This window comes from Camelus dromedarius, chromosome 4 (genome assembly GCF_036321535.1).
Source record: "Camelus dromedarius isolate mCamDro1 chromosome 4, mCamDro1.pat, whole genome shotgun sequence".
NCBI lineage: Eukaryota > Metazoa > Chordata > Mammalia > Artiodactyla > Camelidae > Camelus > Camelus dromedarius.
In genome coordinates this window covers 32646991-32669005 of record NC_087439.1, presented here as the reverse complement: position 1 = coordinate 32669005, position 22015 = coordinate 32646991, and the positions used below count along the sequence as shown (strand labels likewise).

The 22015-nt window shown below is 33.9% G+C and overlaps 1 long non-coding RNA gene across 1 annotated transcript in view; it reads right to left on the bottom strand.

Annotated features, from left to right (window-relative positions):
* Positions 1–22015, bottom strand: part of LOC135321209 (uncharacterized) — a 192205-nt gene that overhangs the window by 96596 nt on the left and 73594 nt on the right. Inside the window, exon 2 of the long non-coding RNA XR_010380774.1 lies at positions 10661–10729. This is a non-coding gene — a long non-coding RNA (uncharacterized LOC135321209). The remainder of the gene's footprint in view (positions 1–10660; positions 10730–22015) is intronic.

Genomic DNA, 22015 nt, shown 5'->3' with positions numbered 1-22015 from the left:
GAGTTTGTATGACCAACCTAAATAATGTTGCTTTTAGTTCATATTAGTCACTTTCTATGATATCATTCTATTTTATTTTCATATATTATAAAATGTTTACACACCCAGATAACTTTCTGTTACCTCATTAAAGAACTTACCATAGTGCTTCGTGTATAATACTTATTTGAGGATTTGTCTTGCCCCTCAACTAGACTCAAGAGATATGGGATAAGATTTGGGCTTTGAGAGAATAGGCAGAATTTAGATAAGAAAGAAGATGTGAATGGAGGTACAGAGAGGGTAGAACATTTTACTCATTTGTGTGTTCTCTATGGCATCTGCTATGACGTCTCACTCAAAGCAGATGTTCAATATATGTTAACTGAACTGAACTGAAACCTAAACTCAGAAAAAAAATAGGGTAATAGTTACACTTTCTTGGATTTTCACAGAAATGTTTGATTTTTGCAGATACAGAATCTGGCAACTGTTATTAGGGCCTGACAAATGCCTATGTTAATACTGCTATAAATGGTATAGTAATTGATGCTAGAATTGATGACTGTATTTCCCAACACTACTGCATTTCTGTGCAATAGGAAATTGTTCATCAAATCTCACTGAAATATAGGAATGGAATGGAATGTTGTATAACAGTGCTAAGTCCCTTTTTATTTTATGTTACATTCTAGTCTGCAGGAACAAATAGTGTATCAACGCAATGGATTATGATGCTCATGCTGTGTGTACAGTGTTCTAAGTACTATACTGAAATGACAGATACACATACATTAGAAGGCATGAACATGTGGGATGATACATGGACCAACAGATGTGTTTATTTTGCCTTGCAAGCTGTTTAAAACTTGTTTCAGCAAATAGTCAACATTGAAGAAATTTCACAAGGAAGTATAGATTTCTGGGTTGTCTTGAAAAATAAACAAGTTCTGGTAACACTGAACATGCCCTCCTACATTAGAATAATTTGCCATCATAAAGTAGTGTTTTCCACTTTAGATAAGGCATGTAATCGCCAAATGACCTGTTAAACTCTTATCTTGCCCCTGAGTTTGGGACTCGAACAATACATATACAATATACACTATTATTTAATAATAATAAAATAAAAACAATTTGATAATTTTTAAAGATGCCAATAAAATAAAAATATTTATTGGAGGTTTATGGGGAAAATACTGTGTTTTATATTTTTCAAAAATATAAATAAATGTTAAGGCCTTATCTTTAGTCAGGTGGGAGGGCTGCCTATAATCTACTGAACTAAAAGTGATATGGTCACATAAAAATATAATTAACCAGATAAGGGTGTCAAAGATGCAATTACAAATAAATGCTACTGCTATTCAGTGCTATGGGAGTGCAGGGAGGTAGGGCCTAGGTGGTTGGCCACCAGCAGAGATGGAATGTGATCTTGACTTTGAAGGAATGACTGAGATTCACATATGCAATGAATATATTAAAAGGAATGTGTAGTAGTTAAGAGTATTCAAGCATTGTGAAGAATAGAGAGTAGTTAAGGCAGATGAATGAATGAATGAATAAAATATTTATATAGAATTACAGGAAAGATGTGGCTAGAGAAGAAAAAAATTCTGGAGGGGACTTGAATGAGACTGGCACCTGTATTTTTTGACAATAAGTTGTTGATGATCCTATGTGAAAGGTCTAAAAATACAGCTGCCTACTAGCATGTTGTTTAAAAATTAACTTCAAGCCTATGCTGCAGAAGGTAGACTTGGGTAATATTTACATATCAGCCTGGATTTTCCACATCAGTTGAAGGATACTGGCAGCAGAATGGAATCAATACCTGAAGTCAGTCAGAGGCTGTGTCAAAGGCTCTAAAGGACACCCATGGAAGGGATAACAAGAACCCAGGCTTGTTATACTATAGTGACGTCTGCCAACTGGTCTCAAACATATGCCTAATTGGTTTATGCTTTAAGAGACTAACTGGAGATTAAAAAAGAAATTAACTTAAACTTGATTCAACTAGCTATTTTGTTCTAAAATGTGTAATGAATATAACTCTGGATGTAGAATGCAATCCATGGAGGTCATGTGTTTTGGAAATCGAGAGCTCAGTCTTAATGAACAGACATTGCTTCTTGACTGTACCCTCTTGTCCTGTAGATTCTGACTTTCGTATGCCTTATTGGCTCCCTGTGCTTCAGATTCTTCAACTGTAAACTGGAGGATAAAATTAGTATCTACTTCATATGATTATTGTGAGATTAAACGGGGGTAATGCACATAAAATGCTTAGGACCCTGCGTGTCACACAGCAAAGGTTATTATTTCTACTCCCTATTGCAATAGTTCCTTACTGCTCCGATCTTAACTCTCTTCCCCCTTGTGCTCATTCTGGACACTGCCATAGTGCACACTTCTGATCTTAGCTCTTTCATTCAAAAAATTTAATAACTACCCCAATGCCTAAAAATAACACCCTCCATTCTTGACACTCATCTTTCTAACTGAAACTTGACTTTACTGACTATTTTTCTAGAACATCCTCATTAAACCAAATTTAACATATCTTACATGTTCTCAAGATGCTCTATTTGCTATGGCAAAGCCAATAACTTCATGGAGATTCCTTCGAAGGGTCATACCACCTGCAACCGCACTGCAAGATTCATTCATCCTCTTTCCAGTTTTTCCTCCATTTTCTTCATCATCATCTGGTCCCCGAGCCAGCTGAGGATCTAGACTCTTGCTACTCTTTCATATCGCTACAGCTACCAAGCCCCACCATCTCAAAGCCAGAGTTACACTTCCTGTTCCATCTGCACCCTAGGGCTCTAACCTTGCTTCTTAAACTTCATCCCAAAGTCAGGCAGTTTCTCACTTCCCCAACAAATTTCAAAACTTTCAAAACATGTTTTCCATCATGATGGAATTTTTCCCTTGACATTTCTTTTCCCTAAATAGTAGCCTTAAAATTACCTAGATGGCACTTAAAATAAAAATAATCTAGCCTTATTGCTTATGGCGTCATGTGTCTTAAGGTTTAATGGCGAGAGGAGCTCTATCACTATTCTAATAATAATGTTTTCTTTTTTCTCTTGCCTAAGATTCAACAACCAGTAAAGGTCTACAATATTCCAGCTATAGTGTGGGTATAAGAGAACAGATGAAAGTCTCTATTCTCACATAGCTCATACCTCTGTTTTCAGGCAACTCAGTTAAGTGTAGTAGTTTTCAAGCATTTTTGATTATTATCCAGTTAGAATACTTTTTTACATTATGACCACATACACACACACACACAAACACACACAAAATGGAGAAGCAAAGGTGGTCAGACAAACATGCCTAAAAGCAATCATCATGCACTGTGACAATCGCTGTAGTTGAAATGGGTCATATTGTCTAGTTGTCTCATTCATCTTATTCTTTAGAATCTGGCAGGGCATTATCTGCAAAGTAGGTGCTAAAGAAATATAAGCAGAATTAATAAACCTGTTGGCAGAATTTTTAAATTAGCTCTTTATTACTTAGACACTTTAAAATTTAAATCACAAGCCAATTAAAATGTTCAATTGCTGAGACTTAACTATTTACATTTTGTTCAACATAGTGGGATTTCTTCCAATAATTAATATCAAATGGAACACTGATAAAAGATTTTTATATGTGAAATCACTATGCCTATTAAAGGACTTAGTTTAAGATAGCTCTTGAATTATATGTTCCTTGGCTATAAATCTGCTCACTGGGTAAGCTTATCTTGCCTCCTGATTTTCTGCCACCCTTCTCCACCCATCAATCACAGACATAATACTACAAAAAATGAGCATTTATCAAATAGTCTATATGAATGGTGAGATTTTTTTCTCATAGGAAATAATTAAGGTTTAGAAGCTATCAGCTTTTGTATGTCCCGGGTTCTATAAAATGTCAGATTTTCAGTTTCCTCCTGGAAATAAATACACAATTACTCTATTCCCAGATCTTCCAGGCACCAATAATTCTAAATGGCTTTACATGCCCTGTTCTTCTTTCACTTGGGCCATTTTTCCTGATATTTAGGGTAGGGGTTTTCAAACTCACAGCTGTCTACAATTTTTATGTTCATAATTTGGATCTATTTATTAGTAGTCATAAAAAATCTCTCCTTTTAGAGCATTTCAACATCATTTAACAGCAGAAAACCTACAGATCTCTTAAAGGGTCAAAAGTTGCTGTCAGGAAATACCAAAATTTTAAAAACATAATTTATACAGGGAAAATGCACCTGTGGGATCATATCATAGTTAAAAGTCAATTGAATACTTTCAATAATGAGGAAAGTATCTGCTTCCTGCTACTATTACATTCTATCCACAAACAAACACAAAAATGTTTAATATCTCAAGTATTTTGGTGATGGATGAATTGCATGTGATGAATAAGACAGCTCCACAATCTAAATCTGTGCTATTCCTCAAGAGAAATCAGAGCTGTGCTGGTCAATAGAGCAGTCTGAGAATTTGGTGTGAAAGGCAGTTATTTCAATAATGTCACTCTTCAAACTGAAAGTTTATCAAAGTTGGTAATTACACGGATTTTCAAATTATGCTGTCTCTAGTTAGATGTATTTATTTATTCAATAAACATGTTTAATAAATATTTACTGAGTGCTTAATGTAACCTAGGCAGCATGCTAGATGATGGGGAACTAGAATAAAATCTCTCTAACATCAGGAATTACATCTAACGTGGAGGTAAAAATTCAGGTACCACATAGATCTACTAAACTAAAGTTTTCCCAGCAGTAGTAAGCAAGATAATTTTAGGTAGCACACAGTTGAAAATTTGGTTTTTAACTCATTGTAAATATTTCAAAGCCACTTTGTAAATGCAAAAAAAAAAAAAAAAAAACCCACACAATCATGGTGTTGATATTCATTTTTTTAACTTAAATAAATTTAGGTAAAAAATAGATTTAATTTAATGAAGTATATTTTATAAATAATTGTATTTATATAGTAAAAATTGTAAGGACTTTACTCTAATGACTCAAGTTTGGGAAATCTTGACTAGCAAGCATTGAATGCTGCTCTCAACCCTCAGATTTTCTAAGCCAACAACTGAACTTTGAGACTTAACACCAATAGGAAAAAAATGTGTTACAGTGCAAATGGTTACTGTGTTCAGTAACAGCCCCTTTGTTCTTTTGTGTGTTCAAATGAGGTGTTTTCTTTTCTCAACTTCAGCTAGCTGAATAAAATTTTAGCATGAGGAGGGAGACTGAAAAAATAGAGCCCTCCCAAAGAAAGTCTTATCTAATTACCCTCATGAAACATATCGACACTCAAACTATGACTTGAAAAAAATAGAGCTGGAGAGTTCAATTATCTGGGCATTTGGAGAGCAAGCAGAATCTGAGCCTGAGGTGCTGAAATATTGAAAAGCGAGAATTTGGCAATGAGCTGAGGAGGTAGTGAGAAGAGGAGAACTAGCCACTGTAAAGCAAACTCCGCTACACAACTCAGTATCCACAGAGATCGTCAAGCCTACTACGGCAAGTACATCTGATGAGCAATAGTGACGTTACACATCAAGATAATGCACGAAATATGCCCTATATGCTCTGTTTAAGATAAGAAAGCAAACACCAGACTTTTCAAGCTCATTAATTATATAACTAAAATTGCAGAACTAAGCAACCTCAGTTACAAAATCAGAACAAAAAACCACTTCTCTGCATCTACTGTTTTAAAAAACTTCAATCATAGACACAGTGAAATCCATTTCAAATAATGTGGGCTTGCTCTTTCCCAAAAATTGCAGTTAAGTTATCTTACTTTCATTCTGACAACTTTTTTTTCTCAATCGTTTGGTTACTCGGAAATGTATCTATACAAGAGAGGCAGAAAAACTGCTAGATTGTTTCCTTTATTTATTTTCAAAATAATGAGTAAGGTGCATCCAATCTTATAATATGATGCTATTTTAAAATGTCATCATGAATATATATATATATGTATTTTGATACTTTGTGGTCTTTTGGGGGGGGGGGAGGCATGCTCAAATTGCCCCATCTTTGGTCATTGGAAACCACTTGAAGTTGGTTCTTCTCTAGTATTTTCCACTTTATCTTATTCTCACACAATATGTAATTATATTTATAAATATTTCAGTAAGTATTTCTGAAAAATAAGGATTGTTTTTCAAACAAAAGCACAATATTCAGAACTAAATAATTTCACAGTAGTTCCTCACAATGTCACGCCCTTCCCTGGGAAACCCACCTCTGATGACAAAATGAGAAAGGTTATAAAGGTCCAGCCATTTTTCCTCTGTGTGGGATTCTCTAAAAGGAAATTCTGTCTTCAGAGCTTGCTACAGGGTTAATGGAGACTTTGCTGAACCTGAATCAGTTATTTTTTCGTCTATCCGGTCATGCTTCTCTTTCCTGCCCTTCACAAGTGCTGATCCTTAATTAACATATTTCACCCCAATTGTTACTTCAGCATCTGCTTTCAGGGAATCCAAAGTATATAGCACAAATATTTCATGAATTTGAACCTCAAGCTACTTGACTACCTGATCCAATTGCAAGAATAATCTCTCAAAATTATGTTCTATCTATGATGTGTATTTCTAGTCTGTAAATTTACATACATGTAAAATTTAGACTATCACATTTTTATTATTAATAGCTACTCAAGATTTTTTTTAAAAAAGGAAAAACTATGTGAATACTTTTATACTCTGTAAATTTCCTATTGCCTCATCATGAATTCTTTTATAACATAGTATTAATCTGAATATAGGTTTTTCCTATTTTAGAATATCAGAATTTCTGCATCAGATGGTAAAGAAACCAGAAAGGATTTCTAAATGCATATAGAACTAATTACATTTAGAAGAACTGGTGACACTTTGTATTTTATTTTTAAACTAGTGGCAAGAGTGCAGAGGAACATATATCAATCACAGTTACTGGATTTTCTTCCTGTAAATTTATGAGTTTATTTGTTTCATAAATTATCAAGTTCAAGTTTATTGTAAAGTACTTTTACAAATATTGACAGTGGGTTCAGATATTTGAATGTACCAATTTATTAGGATACATATTTTTTTAAACTCTCAAGTTATCACCAAAATGAAAAATTTAGCAAATCAAACTTTATATGTGACTTATATGACACATAAAACAAAAATTTCATGTACATGTAGACTAGAATATATTAGACTAAAAAGAGATAGAAAAGAATTTTGAAATGATCACTCTTGCTGCTTCTGTCTTTTAGTTACAACAGTCATTTTTTTCACCATTTGTCAGCTAGATAATACTAGAAAGCTTACAGGTCATCCACTCAGGAAGACACCCAGTAGTGCTGAAAAAGTTATGCAAAAGTTATGCTGATGTTGGTAACCAGAAGCAAATACACAAATAAGAGATATGCAGACACCACATCTCCCTTGATAAAAATTGTCAGACCACCACCCAACACATTTTAGGTAATGGATGCTATCAACCTAATGGCATTTATCTATTCTGCTCATCTTAGGATCCTACCTTCCTCATATACCCCATTTCTCAACCTTTACTCAAATCTGTTGTAAGGAAAAAGACTACATTATTGGAAAAAGCACATTTCGCCAGCAGCTCTAATGTTTACTACTTTGGTCAAGATTATTCTTAAAGCATTACTGAAAGAATGCTTTCCATTTCAAGAGTGTTGTTGATTTGAGAGTGATAAGAGTATTTAAGGATGATGTGCAGGTGGATTCAAGATATCCTTCACAAGGGAAAGAGAATGGTAGCTAAGATATTGGGGGAATGCCAGACAAGGTATCCTCTACTCTGCCCTAAGTCATTAAAGAATGTTTTCATTCAGTCACGATGGCCCTATTACAAGGGTCAACAGTTGTTGCATGTAATCGGGTATGATCCCTGGCTTCTTTCACCCAGTTTGTCCTTACTCATATTCATTAAGTCTGTATTCTTACCCTGGAAACAGACTCCAACCTATAAATTTGATTCTCACCTCCAATCCCTATCAATTCTCCAGACTGCTCTTTTATCTTTGTACACCCCAGCATTTCTTCTCTCTTTTTTTTTTTTCTTCACTTGAATCCTTTGTTATCTCCTATCAGCCAGATAAATACTCTCAATCTGAACATTGGTTCAAGCCAGTACAATAGTACAGGTTTGATTATAGAAAATATGAATGTGTAGCACACCCAAATTTTAATCTTATAATTCCTAAACCTGACTGGAATAAGCACTTTGTTTAAAATAGTTTAAACACTGCTGCTCAGTAGAGAAACACTGTAACCTTAATATTTGTCCAGATTTCTGAATTATTTCATTTTGTAGGTTCTTCTTCTCTTAGTTGCTGAACATTTTTATTATTAGAGTAAATAATTATTTCATTAGAAATGCAGATACTTCCAAAAATCTTAAAATTAAAATCTCCTAGTGAATAATATTTTCAGAGGCCATTAAGTTTTTCTTAAAGCTGTGAGAAAGTATTTTATTTTTATTCAGTCGATCAGCCAACAACTATCCGAAAGTCCACTGTGTGCAGTGAGGTAGAGGAAGAACAGACATGGAATCAGAATTCCTGGGTCAATTTTTTATCTTTACCCTTCATTATAACATCCAGAGTAGCCTCAGTTTACTCCACATTTGGCATTACTAACCACAAAGTAGAAATAATACTGTTTTTCCTGCATACTTCACAAGGCAGGCGTCAAGTGAGAGCATGCAAATGTGCACCCATTTTGCAAAGTGTAAAGCACTCTCCACAGACTTAAGATTTCAGCAGCACGTTGTGCGAAACACCGGATGGGTGCTGGTTGCCTAGATACCTAGTGCAACAACAGGTCTCCCTGCTGCTCTGTAACCTCTTTTCACTACCTCATTTGATGGGTGGGAAATAAAAAAGTGCACAAGAGAAAGCAATGTAAAATTAAGATCCTGTGAAAATCATGACAGGAACATTTGGAAATAAGTGTAGCATGGCGAAACCAGCTTTTCTCCCACCTATAAAAATGCTTTCCCTTATCTAGTTATCCCTGAAATTCTCTGAATACATTTTTTTCCCCAAAGAGGCTTTCTCCGATACAAGGTTATTTTAACTTACAAAAAAAAAAAACCCATGAATTTTGATGAGTGAATAACAGCTTTGTATGTACACACAATGATAGATTTAATGAATCAATAAAAAGTACTATACTTGCATAATTTAATTTTTTTCTATGACAAAAGATGCATAATATTTTGCTTTAAAACATTTTACCTCAGAATTTTGTCAGAACTGGAAAAAAATTGCAGTGCTATTAAGGAAAAGCTTTTAAAAATCAATGAAAAATAGTTAAATGTATACTGGGGAAAAAAAAACCTATCAACTATGCTCCAAAATATTATTCCTAAAATACTATGAAATTATGCTATTGGAAAAGAAAAAAAAATCTGTTTGGTAAAGGCATATTACATTTTAAATATCATTAAATTTTAATGTGTAAAATTAAGTATATAACTCAAGCTTTGAGCAAAGCCACTTCCAGCCTCTTGTTCAGCAGAGAGCATTATACCATGAAGCACACATTTTTCTTCATACTCTTACAGGATATAATCTGAAGAACCTTGCCTCTAACTCTTTACAGTTAATTTTTAATGAACGTTCTTAATTAGGGAAAATGTTTCACAAGAGTGAGGATCTGGGAACTTGCCACATGCAGATAGTTTTCTGTTACATGAATTTTAAAAGAAACACGCTGACAAATGTTTCACAGTGGTGTTGAAATGGTAAAAACGGTAATGTAAGCACAGCCAAGGGATGTGTAGAATATCACGCCAACAGATTTTGCCCCTTGGACACATTTGTTTATGAAGCGAAGTGGACAGAAAGAATATTACAAGCCCAAGAAGTGACTCTTAATAGTGACAAGTTGGTACAATCATTGGCTTGGTCCCAATCTGAATGCAGAATTTTTACACGCTTTGCCTGATTTTGAAATTACTCTTATATATCATTGTCAGATTCTAATGCAGGAGGGCTCCATAGGCCCAGTAAGACTGAGAAGACAGCCAGTGAGTCCAGAAGGAATCCAGGTTTAGAGATGGGAGTGGAGGAAGGGAAGTCAGACAGTTTTACACCTCAGAGCTAGAATGGAAGCCAGGGTATTACACACAATGTCCTTGGAGCCTGGGTATCGACAATCTCAGGGAAAACAATCTGGAAGTCTTCCTACTAGTACTGCTCACAGTTCCAGTTTCCTTCCCACTTACCTCAGACTGTGAGACAACTGAACTGGTCTTACAATTATCCAGCCCTTAAGCTTCAGAGATAAGGAAAGGATTTTCATAAAATCAGATTAAACAGGGAAAGGGCCAAAGAAGAATGCATTCTCATTGTTTAGGAGGGAAAAGAGTTAAGGAACTGTCATTCAGAAATGTCTATTTTTTCTATATTTGATATGTTAGATAGAATGCTCTCTGCATTAACAAAATATTTGTACTACTTATATATGAAAATGCAATATATCATGTGTTTTTCTTATATCCAGCAGCTTACTACAGTTTTTCGTTAATTTAATCATCTTTTACTGCTAGTTTAATTTTCTATTTAAATAATCATACCAGTTACAAATAATGAGAGTATCCCTTTTTCATTTCCAATCCTCAGAGTTTTAATTTCTTTTATGGTCTTACCTTACTGGCTAAGATCTCCCCCAAAACGTTGAAATGTTGACAACAGACGGTCTTGTCTTCATTCTGATACTAAAGAGAACATTAAAGAAAACTATTAAGAATAATTGCTCTAGGTTTTTGTTAAGATATTTTTATAAAGTTTAAAAATATTTTCTTCTATTTCCAGTTTGCCAAAATCTTTTATAATGAGAGACTTTTAAACTTCATCATTTTTGCATCTACTGAGATGATATGCCAATACAATAAATTATACTAAGTGATTCTATAGTATCAAACTACCATTCCATTGTTAGGATAGACCAAAATTAACTGTGATGTACTTATCTTTTGATATACTCTTGATCAGTTTGCTAATATTTTTTTAAGTGTTTTCACCTATATTCCTGAGTGAGATTAGACTAAAAATTCCACCCTCTTCTATTTTTTCTAACCATTTTTAGGTGATGTTACTATCTTAAGGTAATTTTTAGAATTTTACTCTTCTTCTAGCATATGGAAATTCTGTATAAGGTTGGAATTACTTGTTCTTAGAAAATTTAACAAAGTATGGATATAGTGGTTTGGGCTAGGATTTGAACATAAATTCAATTTATTTAATTTTTATAAAACTATTTAGCCTTTTTTTAGCAAGTCATTTTTGTTAAATTACATTTTTTCAGAATTTTTTCAGTTATTCTGTTTTAATATTTACTGCTTTTATAAAAATAAGCTATTTTTATTATTTTATTGACTCTTTAATTGCTGCCATATCTGTAGATATGGACCGTTTAAAAACCCTAATGAATTGCTTATTTTTGTCTTTTCCATTTTTTCCCAGATCAGACTTATTAGAGATTTGTCTATGTTACTAGTCTTTACAGAGAAACAATTTTTCTCCGTTGTGGATCTACTTGATCATTTCTTTATTTTCTATTTTATTAATTCTGCTGTTAAATTTGGCATACCTTTACTTCAGAGTTCTTTGTGTTTACTTCCTTACATTTTTCTAACTTCTTTATTTGAACTTTTTTTTTTAATACAAAATTTAATATTTGGGAATTTAGACTGCTTCACTCCACAAGTTACAACAGGTCGTATTTAAATTCCTAGTAAATTCTAATAATATAAAATTTCTATTTTTAAATTTCTTGGCTTATTAATTATTTAGATTTGTGTTTCTTAACAAATACGTGAATTTTATACATGTTTTATCAGTTTCTAATATAAATACATTTGATTGAAGAAGTGGTATGATCACATCTCCATTTGAATTTTGTTGAAAATCTTTTACCTGGTTCATGATCAATTTTTGTAAAAGTTTCACTTATCCAGTAAAATCATTAGTGTTTCAGTTAAGACAAACTTGTTAATCATGATGCTCAATAACTGCTGACGGTTTGTCCTATCAATAATTGAAAAAAGCGGTGGAAATCTCTTCCTATATAATGTATTTGCTTTTCTTCCTTGCAGTCTTGTCAAGTACTTCTGTATACATTTTTGAAGATACATCATTAGATACACAGAATTTTAGAATTGCAGTATCTTTCTGGAGAACTAAACCTTTCATCACTTTGAAGTAAAGTGATTTCTGGTTTTTAGGAATGACTTTTGTTGTCGGTATTTATTTTACCTGATTAAAATAGCTACTTGTTATTTGGATAGTTTTTGCCTACTATATATATATTTTCATTCTTTTTCATTCATTTTATCACAATTAACATACACACACACACACATAAAACCACAAAATAAGGCCACCTGAATTTAATAAGAGGAAATTTGAAAAACATTAAAGATTTATTAAAAATTATTAAAAGACAACAAGCCCAGGAATAAATCAAGTAGAATGGCCAAGAAAATATCAGAAGATAATAACAACGACTGAGGTCTTGAAAATCCAGGCTTTAAAGTACAATATGAAGATAAAATAAATTAAATAGCTCAGTACTCCTATCAGAATAAACAACCTAATCAATTGACGAAAACAAGAAATCTATCCCAAAAAACCTAAATAAGTGTAAGAATTTGATGTGATTGAAGTGAAATGTTAAGCCCTTTGGAAATGTTATTAAATAGAATAATTTTATGATAAGTTTTATAACCAGAACATTATAAATGATAGTTGGAACATACTAATAGGAATAATTATTTAATGAATTGAAAAGAAATACACAGTTTTATTTGTACTCTCTCATGCTATATTCCCAAATAGATTTTAGATTTGTTAGGGTGTATAAAATAATCATTGAGAAAATGATACAACTAGAAGATACTGTGCATATTTTTTAAGCATGACTATAGAATCAGGCACTAAGAAAGGAATTTTTTATAAATCATAAGGGCTGCTCTGAGAGCTATATCCGTAAGCATATTCTTTTAATATACATTGGCCCTAATCACAAGTAAATACAGAGCAAGTATTCACGTTGCATTTAACTAACAAAAACTGTAGTTCTTCCTTCCTAATTTGGGCAATTCCAAATGGGGTGAAGAGAATGAGTGAGAATTAAGAAGCAATATTCATATAGATGATATTGTCAAGGTTAATACGATAGTAACACTTTTAATAAATCAATGAAAATATCAATTATTGTCCTTGGGAAATTGTATGCTCTTTTATTGTCTATCTGTGTGTCAGTTTGGATAAGTTTGAATAAAACTTTATTAATTTAATGAATATTTATAAAGGACCTACAAACTGTGAGACACTATCAGACATAAGATACGGTATAAACAAACAAGAGAGTTTCAGCTCTTATGATATTTACATTAAGAGTAGACCCTTACTTTCCCAAACTATACAAGATCTGAAGCAGGTAATATTTGAAGAGCTATTATTATTAAGTTTGTAAGGAATGGTTACTTGCATACAAAGTTAAATACAAGACAAGATTATTTAAGTAAAGAATGCCTGAAGCACTGCTATCTCCCACATTTCACTTTTCTTCCTGTACTAGAAATACACAAAGGGATACCATTCAGGCTGCACCAAAGAGAATTCCTAGTCTTTGGTCTCCTGCCATGCTGATAAAGAGCTAGAAAGAAATAATGCTATTTTATTCCCTCTACATATTACAATTTTTCAAAATTAATATGAAATGTACCACCCTTTAAGCTAACATCATTCTCCACTACTTGGCACTATGTGACCTCCGCTGCAACAGAGACCACCTTGCATCTGACAAACTTCTCACATTCCCCATTATGCCTTTGATTCTGGTCTCCACACTGAGTTATACTGAGTTATGTTTTTTGTATACAAATACACTCAATATTTAAGCTCAGTTGTAAGTAAAACCATAATGAACACTTTCCCAAAAACAGGGTGGAACACTGCTTTCTTGGATGTTTCTCATACCACCTCTTATCCCTGAACTTTGGAGTGGTCCGTAAGTTATAGATGTGATAATTCTACTCTGGCCACCATGTCTCCATGGGAAGGAGCCAAGAAGGAATACTGGTACTCTTTGAGCTTTGCTAAGGACTGGCTTTCTCCAGCTTCCTCATCTTCAAGAGCTGGAGACAAGAGGAAGCCACAGAGTTTTGACATCCCATTTAAGACCAATTTACTTCTCTCAGCCTCACCATTACTAGGTGAAGTCAGGCCTCCAGAACTCAGTGTAATTTGGCAACTTACCCTCCTATCAGCTCTCAACTCTGTATCAGTGCCTGCCTTGAGACCATCAGGACAAAATCCACTGTGCCCTTTATCCCTGAATGCATCATCACTATAAGAAGTCTAGGATTCCCAGATCATCCCTTATATTCAAAACTCTAATCCTCAGATTGCCTTGTACAACAACTCTTCTGACTCTGTCTTTCAAACCTGTCCATCTCACAACTGTACTTTCTGAACTGGTGGTCAGTCATCAGCAGAAGATCCCACATCCTCAAACCCCTCTTTCAACTTTCCCTTCCAGTGCTTGTTTCAACCAAAATAGTATAAGCCTATAATCCTCACACCTCTTCTGTCTCCTATCCTTGTGATGGAGTGGATTGCTCCTCATTGCAATTTTCAGGGTATTTCTTCTTGTCCTTATACTGTCCTAGTTCTGAATTTCCTGCCAGAGCTGTCATGATCACTTTATAGTCATTCAAATTCTTATTCATCCAGTTCCTAGAATTTTTTGCTTCCCAAAATTAAGCTGTTCACCTTGCATCACATGCTCACAATCATATTCTTAGAAATCTTGGCATTATCAATTAGTATATCCCCTCCAAAACTGTAATTTCTTGCATTCTAATTCTTTCACCTGTCAACTCAATGCCTTCTAGTTAACTCAACTCTGTTATTCAATTCCAGTAAGTGTTTAATTACACCAAGATATAGACCTATTGATCCTAGCTCCTTTTCATTGGCCCCAACAGCCCTCATGTTCTTCCTTTTTACCCATTAAAAACCATGTACCATAATTACAATCACCCTCTTATATTTATTGCTGCCTTCAGCCTTCCTCTCTTCATAATAGTGCCTGGCAAAAACACAATTCTGATAGCTAACTCTCTAAATACTCATGATCTAGACCCACACAATTAAATATGACTGGAGAAAAACACATAAATGTCTTCTCTAGTTTACATTAATTTCATGACCAAAACTTCAAGTGGACTCTTAAAAGTTACCCAACAATCCTGCCTCATTGCACCAGTACATTTACTCTCCCACTCTCTTTAAGGAAAAAAAAAGCATATTTTTTGCATCTTCTTCAAATCACTGCAATCTCTTGCCCATCTTTATCTTAGGCAATTACCTATATTCCTATCGCACTGAGAAGGCAGAGGCATCAGAAGAACACCTCCACAGTTCTCATCACTATACCTATCCAGCCCCCACCAAACACTGCGGTCATATGAATTAGGCTTGACTTTAGGATTAGGGTTACAACATGGACTCTGCCTTTGCCCTGTATGGAAGAACTGTTCATTTCCCTATTTATAACCAACCCCCTGCTGTGTATAGATTTCATCTTCTCTCATATATGCAAAGATCTACTATTCCAGCAATTCTTCTTTCTTGTCCTACTTCATCAGTTGTTCATTCTCTAGAGGGTACTCCCAGTAACAAAAAATATCATAATCTCAACCCTCCATCAACTACCACATTTCTCTGATCTCCTTTTTATCATAGCCCTTCAAATGTTTATATTTAATGTTTCAAATTTCTCTCTCTTTATTCTCTCTCAAAATTACTACAAAAAGGTATGCTTTTACCAATTCACCAAAATAGCTATTTTTAAGGTTACCAAAGAATTTAATAACACTAAATCCAATTATCAATCCTCATTGTGTGTACTTATCAGCAACAATTGACAAAATAAATTAACTCTATCATTTCCAAAATACTTTCTCCCTTTGGGTGTCACTCTCTCTTGGTTTTCAACCTAACTCAACGTGTTCTCCTCTCAGTCCTCATTTGCTGGTAGATTCCCCAAGATATCAGTCTATAGACCTCTTTCTATATTCAGGCCCTTGATAATGTCACACAGTCTTATCTTTTACAAGTAATTTTTAAGCTGATGGCTTTCAAAGTTACGTTTCCAGCCTGGATCTCTCTCTGTACACAAATATTTATTTAATATCCTTCCTTAAATGGCTAGTAGGTATCTTAAATTACACATGTTCAAAAATCAAATTTCTGATTTTTCCATTCACCACAAATCTGATCCTTCTACCATTATTCCAACTGCAAAAAAATGGACATTTCATCTTTCTATTTAACCATGTGAAAAATTTTCAAGTTTATTTTTTATTTCTTTGTTTCTCTCCCACTTCACAACCAATCTATCAGCACTGCTGCATGCTCTAACTTTAAAATATATCCATAATCTAACCACATTTCACCATTCCTACTGCCTAATGCCCAGGCAGCCATATATCCAGCCCGGTTATTGCAAGATCTCCTTATGTGTCTCCTTGTTTTGTGCCCCCTCTCACCCTCTCAGTGCCTATTCTCAATGGAGCATCCAGAATGACCATTTTTTCAAATAAGTCAGATCATCTCACTCCTCTGCTTAAATCCCTCTAATGATTTCCCATCACAGAGATCAAACTAATGTCTTTATAATGATCTACAAGGCCCCAGATGATCTGTCCATTAGGACTCCTCAGATCCCCTGTCCTTCTACGCTGACCCAAATTCACTCCATTCCAGTCACCCCAAATGTCTCTTTGCCCTCCTTCTTCCTGAAATGACTTGGCCAAGGTATCTAAAAGGCTTGTTCTTTTAGCTTCTTCAAGGAATCAGTGAGGCCTTCCTGGCCACCTACAAAAAAATGGCCCCCTTCCTTCATGCCTCACAACACTCTCTAGCTTCCTTAATTTGCTTTAGTTTCCTTCATAACACTCACCAGTATCTGATTATTTATTTACATGTTTATTTATTATGTGTTTTCTCACTTCAACTCATTAAAACTATAGCTTAACAATTTCAAGAATTCATGTATCCGTCCTCTATGCATAACACTTAGTAAGTACTCTATAAAAGTTTATTGAATGCATGAATGAATGAACAAACATAGTATGTGCTCAATTGTTATTGCATGATGCAATCAATCCTGTTTACTTGTAAGCTTCTGTAACAAAGCCAGTATCATGTCAGCAGCAATTATAAAGGTTTTTTTTTTCAATAGTTACTACTATGAACTCCTCATGTATAGAGACCATATTTTAGATTTCTCTTATAATCTCCACAGCATTTTAATTACTGCACAATTACTGGTAAGTGCTTGTAAAATCTTTCATATAGATTAACATATTCATTTATAGCATGGATCTAAAAGTTCCAAGAAAATGCAACAAATTAGCTGTGATATTTATTTGCCTTTCCCCCACCCGCTGTTTTTGTTTTTTTTTAAAAAAGTCAGGTAAGATGTAATCTCATTAGGAAATCTTGAATTTTCAGTTCTACCCTATTATCCAGAGAGAAGCTTATCAATGATGAAATGTTGTAGACAAAAACTGAAGCAAAAAGAGGAAAAAAAGGCAAAAGAAGGGAAACCAGAATCGGAATTCCTACTGCATGAGCAGATCTTTTGGATTTACCCTAAGGCGTTGTTCGTTAATTAAATATTATGTGATAGATTGCAACACCATGAGCTTCCTTCCAGTTAGAATATTTAATTCAATTGGGATGAGGCAACGTGGACTCCAAAGGGAGGTAACACATCATATAGGTATCTTTATATATAAGATTCAGGCATTTTAGAAAGTCAGCAATTTGGTATAAGACCAGAGAAATAATACGACAAGCTTGAATAACCACAAAAAACACTGTAATATCAGGTAGAAAAGATCCTAAGAGTTTATTTTCCTCACTTCAATGTGATAGAAAATTTCACCCCTTTTATTGCCTGTTCTTGAATTTAATGCACCCCTTGTTCGTAACTGTTATCTTATATCTGACCCAGTAGTTCATCACTGTAATTTACACCATCTTCCTGACAGAGATATAGACTACCTTCACAGGACCATTTTACTTAAAGACACATATCAAGTCACCTTTCAACCTCCTCTCCTCTAGGCCAAACTTATCTCAACTGCTCTATCTTTCCTCAGAGTTTACTTTCTTACTGTAATAATTTCCTTAAATCCTCTCTATTTTTTTCTTAAATTCCTAGAAATTTAGGAACAAATAACTGGACACAGTGTTTCAGAGGGTTTAAATGGTACTCAATAAGAAGTAGTGAGAGCCTTGACTTAAGGGATGCAAGTCCTGGATTATAGCACAATTTCAATCATTTACTAGAGTTGCCTCGGGCAAAACACTTACCACCCTGAGCCTTAATTTCTCCAAATTTTAAAAACCAGAGAAATAGCCTTTTTAAAAAATCTAATATGGACTTTGCGGTAGAAAAATGCTTCCTGAAATATAAAACATTTTGTAACTATATATTGTTATATTTTGTGCTAACCATAGTCTAAAAGGATATTTTGGCCATTAAATAAAAGCTACAGGAAGATTTTTTAGAGGGTACTAATTTTCTCTTTTGAAGAGAGGTGCAAACTAGCAGATAAAACATGACTCTTTGAACCTATTTACTAAGACATATTTACTTTTTTAAAAAATGTGCATTGTGCTGTTCACGTCTTTATTACAGACAGTAATAGGGAGCAGAGAGGGATATAAAGATAACTAGGTAACTGCTTATCTTGGTTTAAACTCTTTTCCCATTCAAGATGTGACTACATTTTGATTGTGTGGAATTAAACATAAATGGGTATGCGTTCAGCAGGGTGCAAGGGAATTAGACAGAAAAAAGTCTTCTTACGTAATGGGTGTTTTGTGGCTGATTTCCTTCCCAGCATGCTAAAAATGTAATCACCAAATGTGATACAGAAATGCAGAGTCTGAAATTTCCTCTTCACAGTCTTCCCATCACACATACACACACAGACACACACATACACTTGTGTTTACACATTTAGTTTCTGTTTAATATGTTATTCAAATGAAGCGTTTCCTCTGGTTTCTTTTTTCTCCCCTTCTCAAGGCAGCCAATATTTAAAAATTCATTTTCTAAAATGTACACAAGAATATGATACTGGAAACAAATTACAGTCCCCCAATAATCTGTGAGTCTTTGGAGTTCATTGAATTACACTGTAGTAAAGTACAGAAGCACAGAATTCAAAAATCTCTAGTCTGTAGCATAAAGTTAGTAGAGTCTGGGCAGAGCAGACATGTCACAGAGCTACCAGACCTTTCCATGGTGAAGATATGAATGACTCCTAACGGAGTGAGAGGTACGCCTCCAACTCTGCAAAATCTAGCCTTAAGCTAAATATCTTGGTATACGATTTTAGATATCTACATTTCCAACATTTTCCTGTACCTTAGTTTTAGTGTCATAGAATTTCTTACAGTCATCCAAATAATAGTTTTCCCTGATTTTGAAGACTGAAAAGGTAAAATAAAAACAATTTTTTTTCTACTATGCTATGGGTAGAAAGTTATAGAAAAAATCCTCCGTATAAGGCTCTTTGATTACAAATACCAGGAACTCACTTCAAATCATCTTGAAGCAAAAAAAGTGTATTGTAAAGGATATTGTGCTCTTATGACCACAACTTGAGGAGTTTTAAAAGTTCTCAGAAAAAAAAAAACAACATTTTTTTTTGGCCGGGTAAACACTTAGAACTGGATCTACTAAAAGGACTAGACAAGGAAAACAATAAAGTATATGTTTTGTTTCAAGAGTCTTAACTCCATTGCTTTTCTCAGAAATTATTTTTTTCTCTATTTCAACATCCACTTTCCTCCAAAGTAATTGTCAGTCTCACACTTCCTAGAAACTCTGCTTTTGAAAATCACTCTACTTTAGCACCTAATATCTCTCAACTTCCATTTTGACACTTCTAAATTGGAGCTAAAGATGCCTGTCTCCAAGAAGTAAGAGAACACCAAGGTGAGATAATGCATGTGAAAAATCTACCCAATGCTTAGTGTGCAATCTATGCTCAATGAAGATCTTTGTTTTCCAATCCTGAAATCATCCTCGTAAGTCAGTGAAAAGACTCCTCTCAAGAATGTATGGATGAGAGGCAGGGTATAGCTCAGAGGTAGAGCACATGCTTAGCATGCACCAGGTCCTGGGTTCAATCCCCAGTACCTCCCTACATAAATAAATAAATAAATAAATAAATAAATAAATAAATAAATAAATAAATAAATAAATAAATAGAGTGAGAGAGAGAGATAAATAAATAAATAACCTAATTACCACCCCCTGCAAAAAATTAAAAAAAAAAAAAAAGAATGTATGGATGAAGAAGAGAATCTCTACGGGGAGAGGTTTTAAGAATTTATCTCTTGGAGTGGATATCACAAAGAGTAATTATAAAAATGTGTGTCCCAGTAGTGTATTTATTATCAGAAAGCAGTATGAGTTGAATGAAAAGCTACTATATTCTATTACTATAAACATTCATACTACTTTCAACAAAAATGCTCTTGTGGATATGTAATTGTAGGTAATATACAGGTAAAAAATTCTACTTTGGCTAATTATTTATACTTATTTATTTATTATCAGCATGTGTTTATTCTGGGTAAAATCATAAAACCCAAAATTATGTGTGACTTTTATGTAAGAATTTCCCCAGTGGTTCTGGACTACTGAGTCCTTATATAACTTCTGTTTATTTTCTTGACAATTTGTCAATATATCAGACAAAGTTATGGAAATTCTTCTACACTACATCTGACATCTTTCAATGAGATGATGGAATATCATGATCTTTAAGTCAACAGCACTCAAAAGATAACTAATTAGATTTTTAAATCTTCAGGGTCTGTAGAATTTAAAAGTCAGACATTGGGAATTATTAAAAGAAAAGAGACTGACAGTTATGTCTACAGGCTTTATTGATTACAGTAAGATATTTATAAGACCGCAACACTAGAAAAAAAGTACTATAAATATTTTGTTATGAAAAATATTTTGTATAGGATGTCAAGGACATGTGAAAGGCTCTCATAGATCTTCAGCATCAGGATTAAAAAAAATTCGGGTATTCTACAAATAACCGATGAACACTATACTTACAAATAGATTACCCACTGGACCCATTAGTTAGCCACTCCTTAAAAACATCGTAAAGAGAATCAACTTCTTAAAAAACCACAGCAGGTTATTCATGACCAGGTGATGAATGTTTCCTAGGAGGGGAAATATTGTAGTAGGCAAACAAAGAAGACGTTTCTTGGAAGAGGCTATGGTTTTAGAGTGTCTAAATATAACAGAAAGTCTCCAAATATATTTCTAGTCTCTCTGTAATTGGAACATTTTTAAAGCCTTGAAGGGAAAAAGACCTAATATTTATTCAAGTTTATTATCATCTGCAATGATGAAAGGAAGTAAACTGAATGAGAAAAAAGACCACTTGGTGAGACAATGTCTCCTTTTCCTCTAGCTTAAACACATTTATTTCTTCCAAGAAGAATGCTTTATGCTCTCAGCTGAGCAATTTACAATTATGAATTGAACTGCACACAATTTTAACCTTGTGGGGGATGACATAGCTTATGTTTTCTATTTTATATGTTTGAAATTAAAACTATATTTAGCAATTTCCTTGAAATTCGGATGGATAGCTTGATGAGAAGCAAAAGACATGACGACATGACCACTCTCAAATCACACAGCTATTCTAAACCCTGCTGATTTTCTTACAATTTTAGAACAGATAGACTTGGAGAGTGCTGTTAATGATAGAACCAAAAGCCTCGTAAGAGGTTTCATTAAGCAAGAAACTATTACCTGGGAAGAACTCAAACAGATCCTCATTAGAAATACAGAAGTAATAGTGTGAGATATTTTTAGATTTGTCACTCTGATGATTTAAAGCTTGAAAACATCCTTTGTCTTTCACCAATTC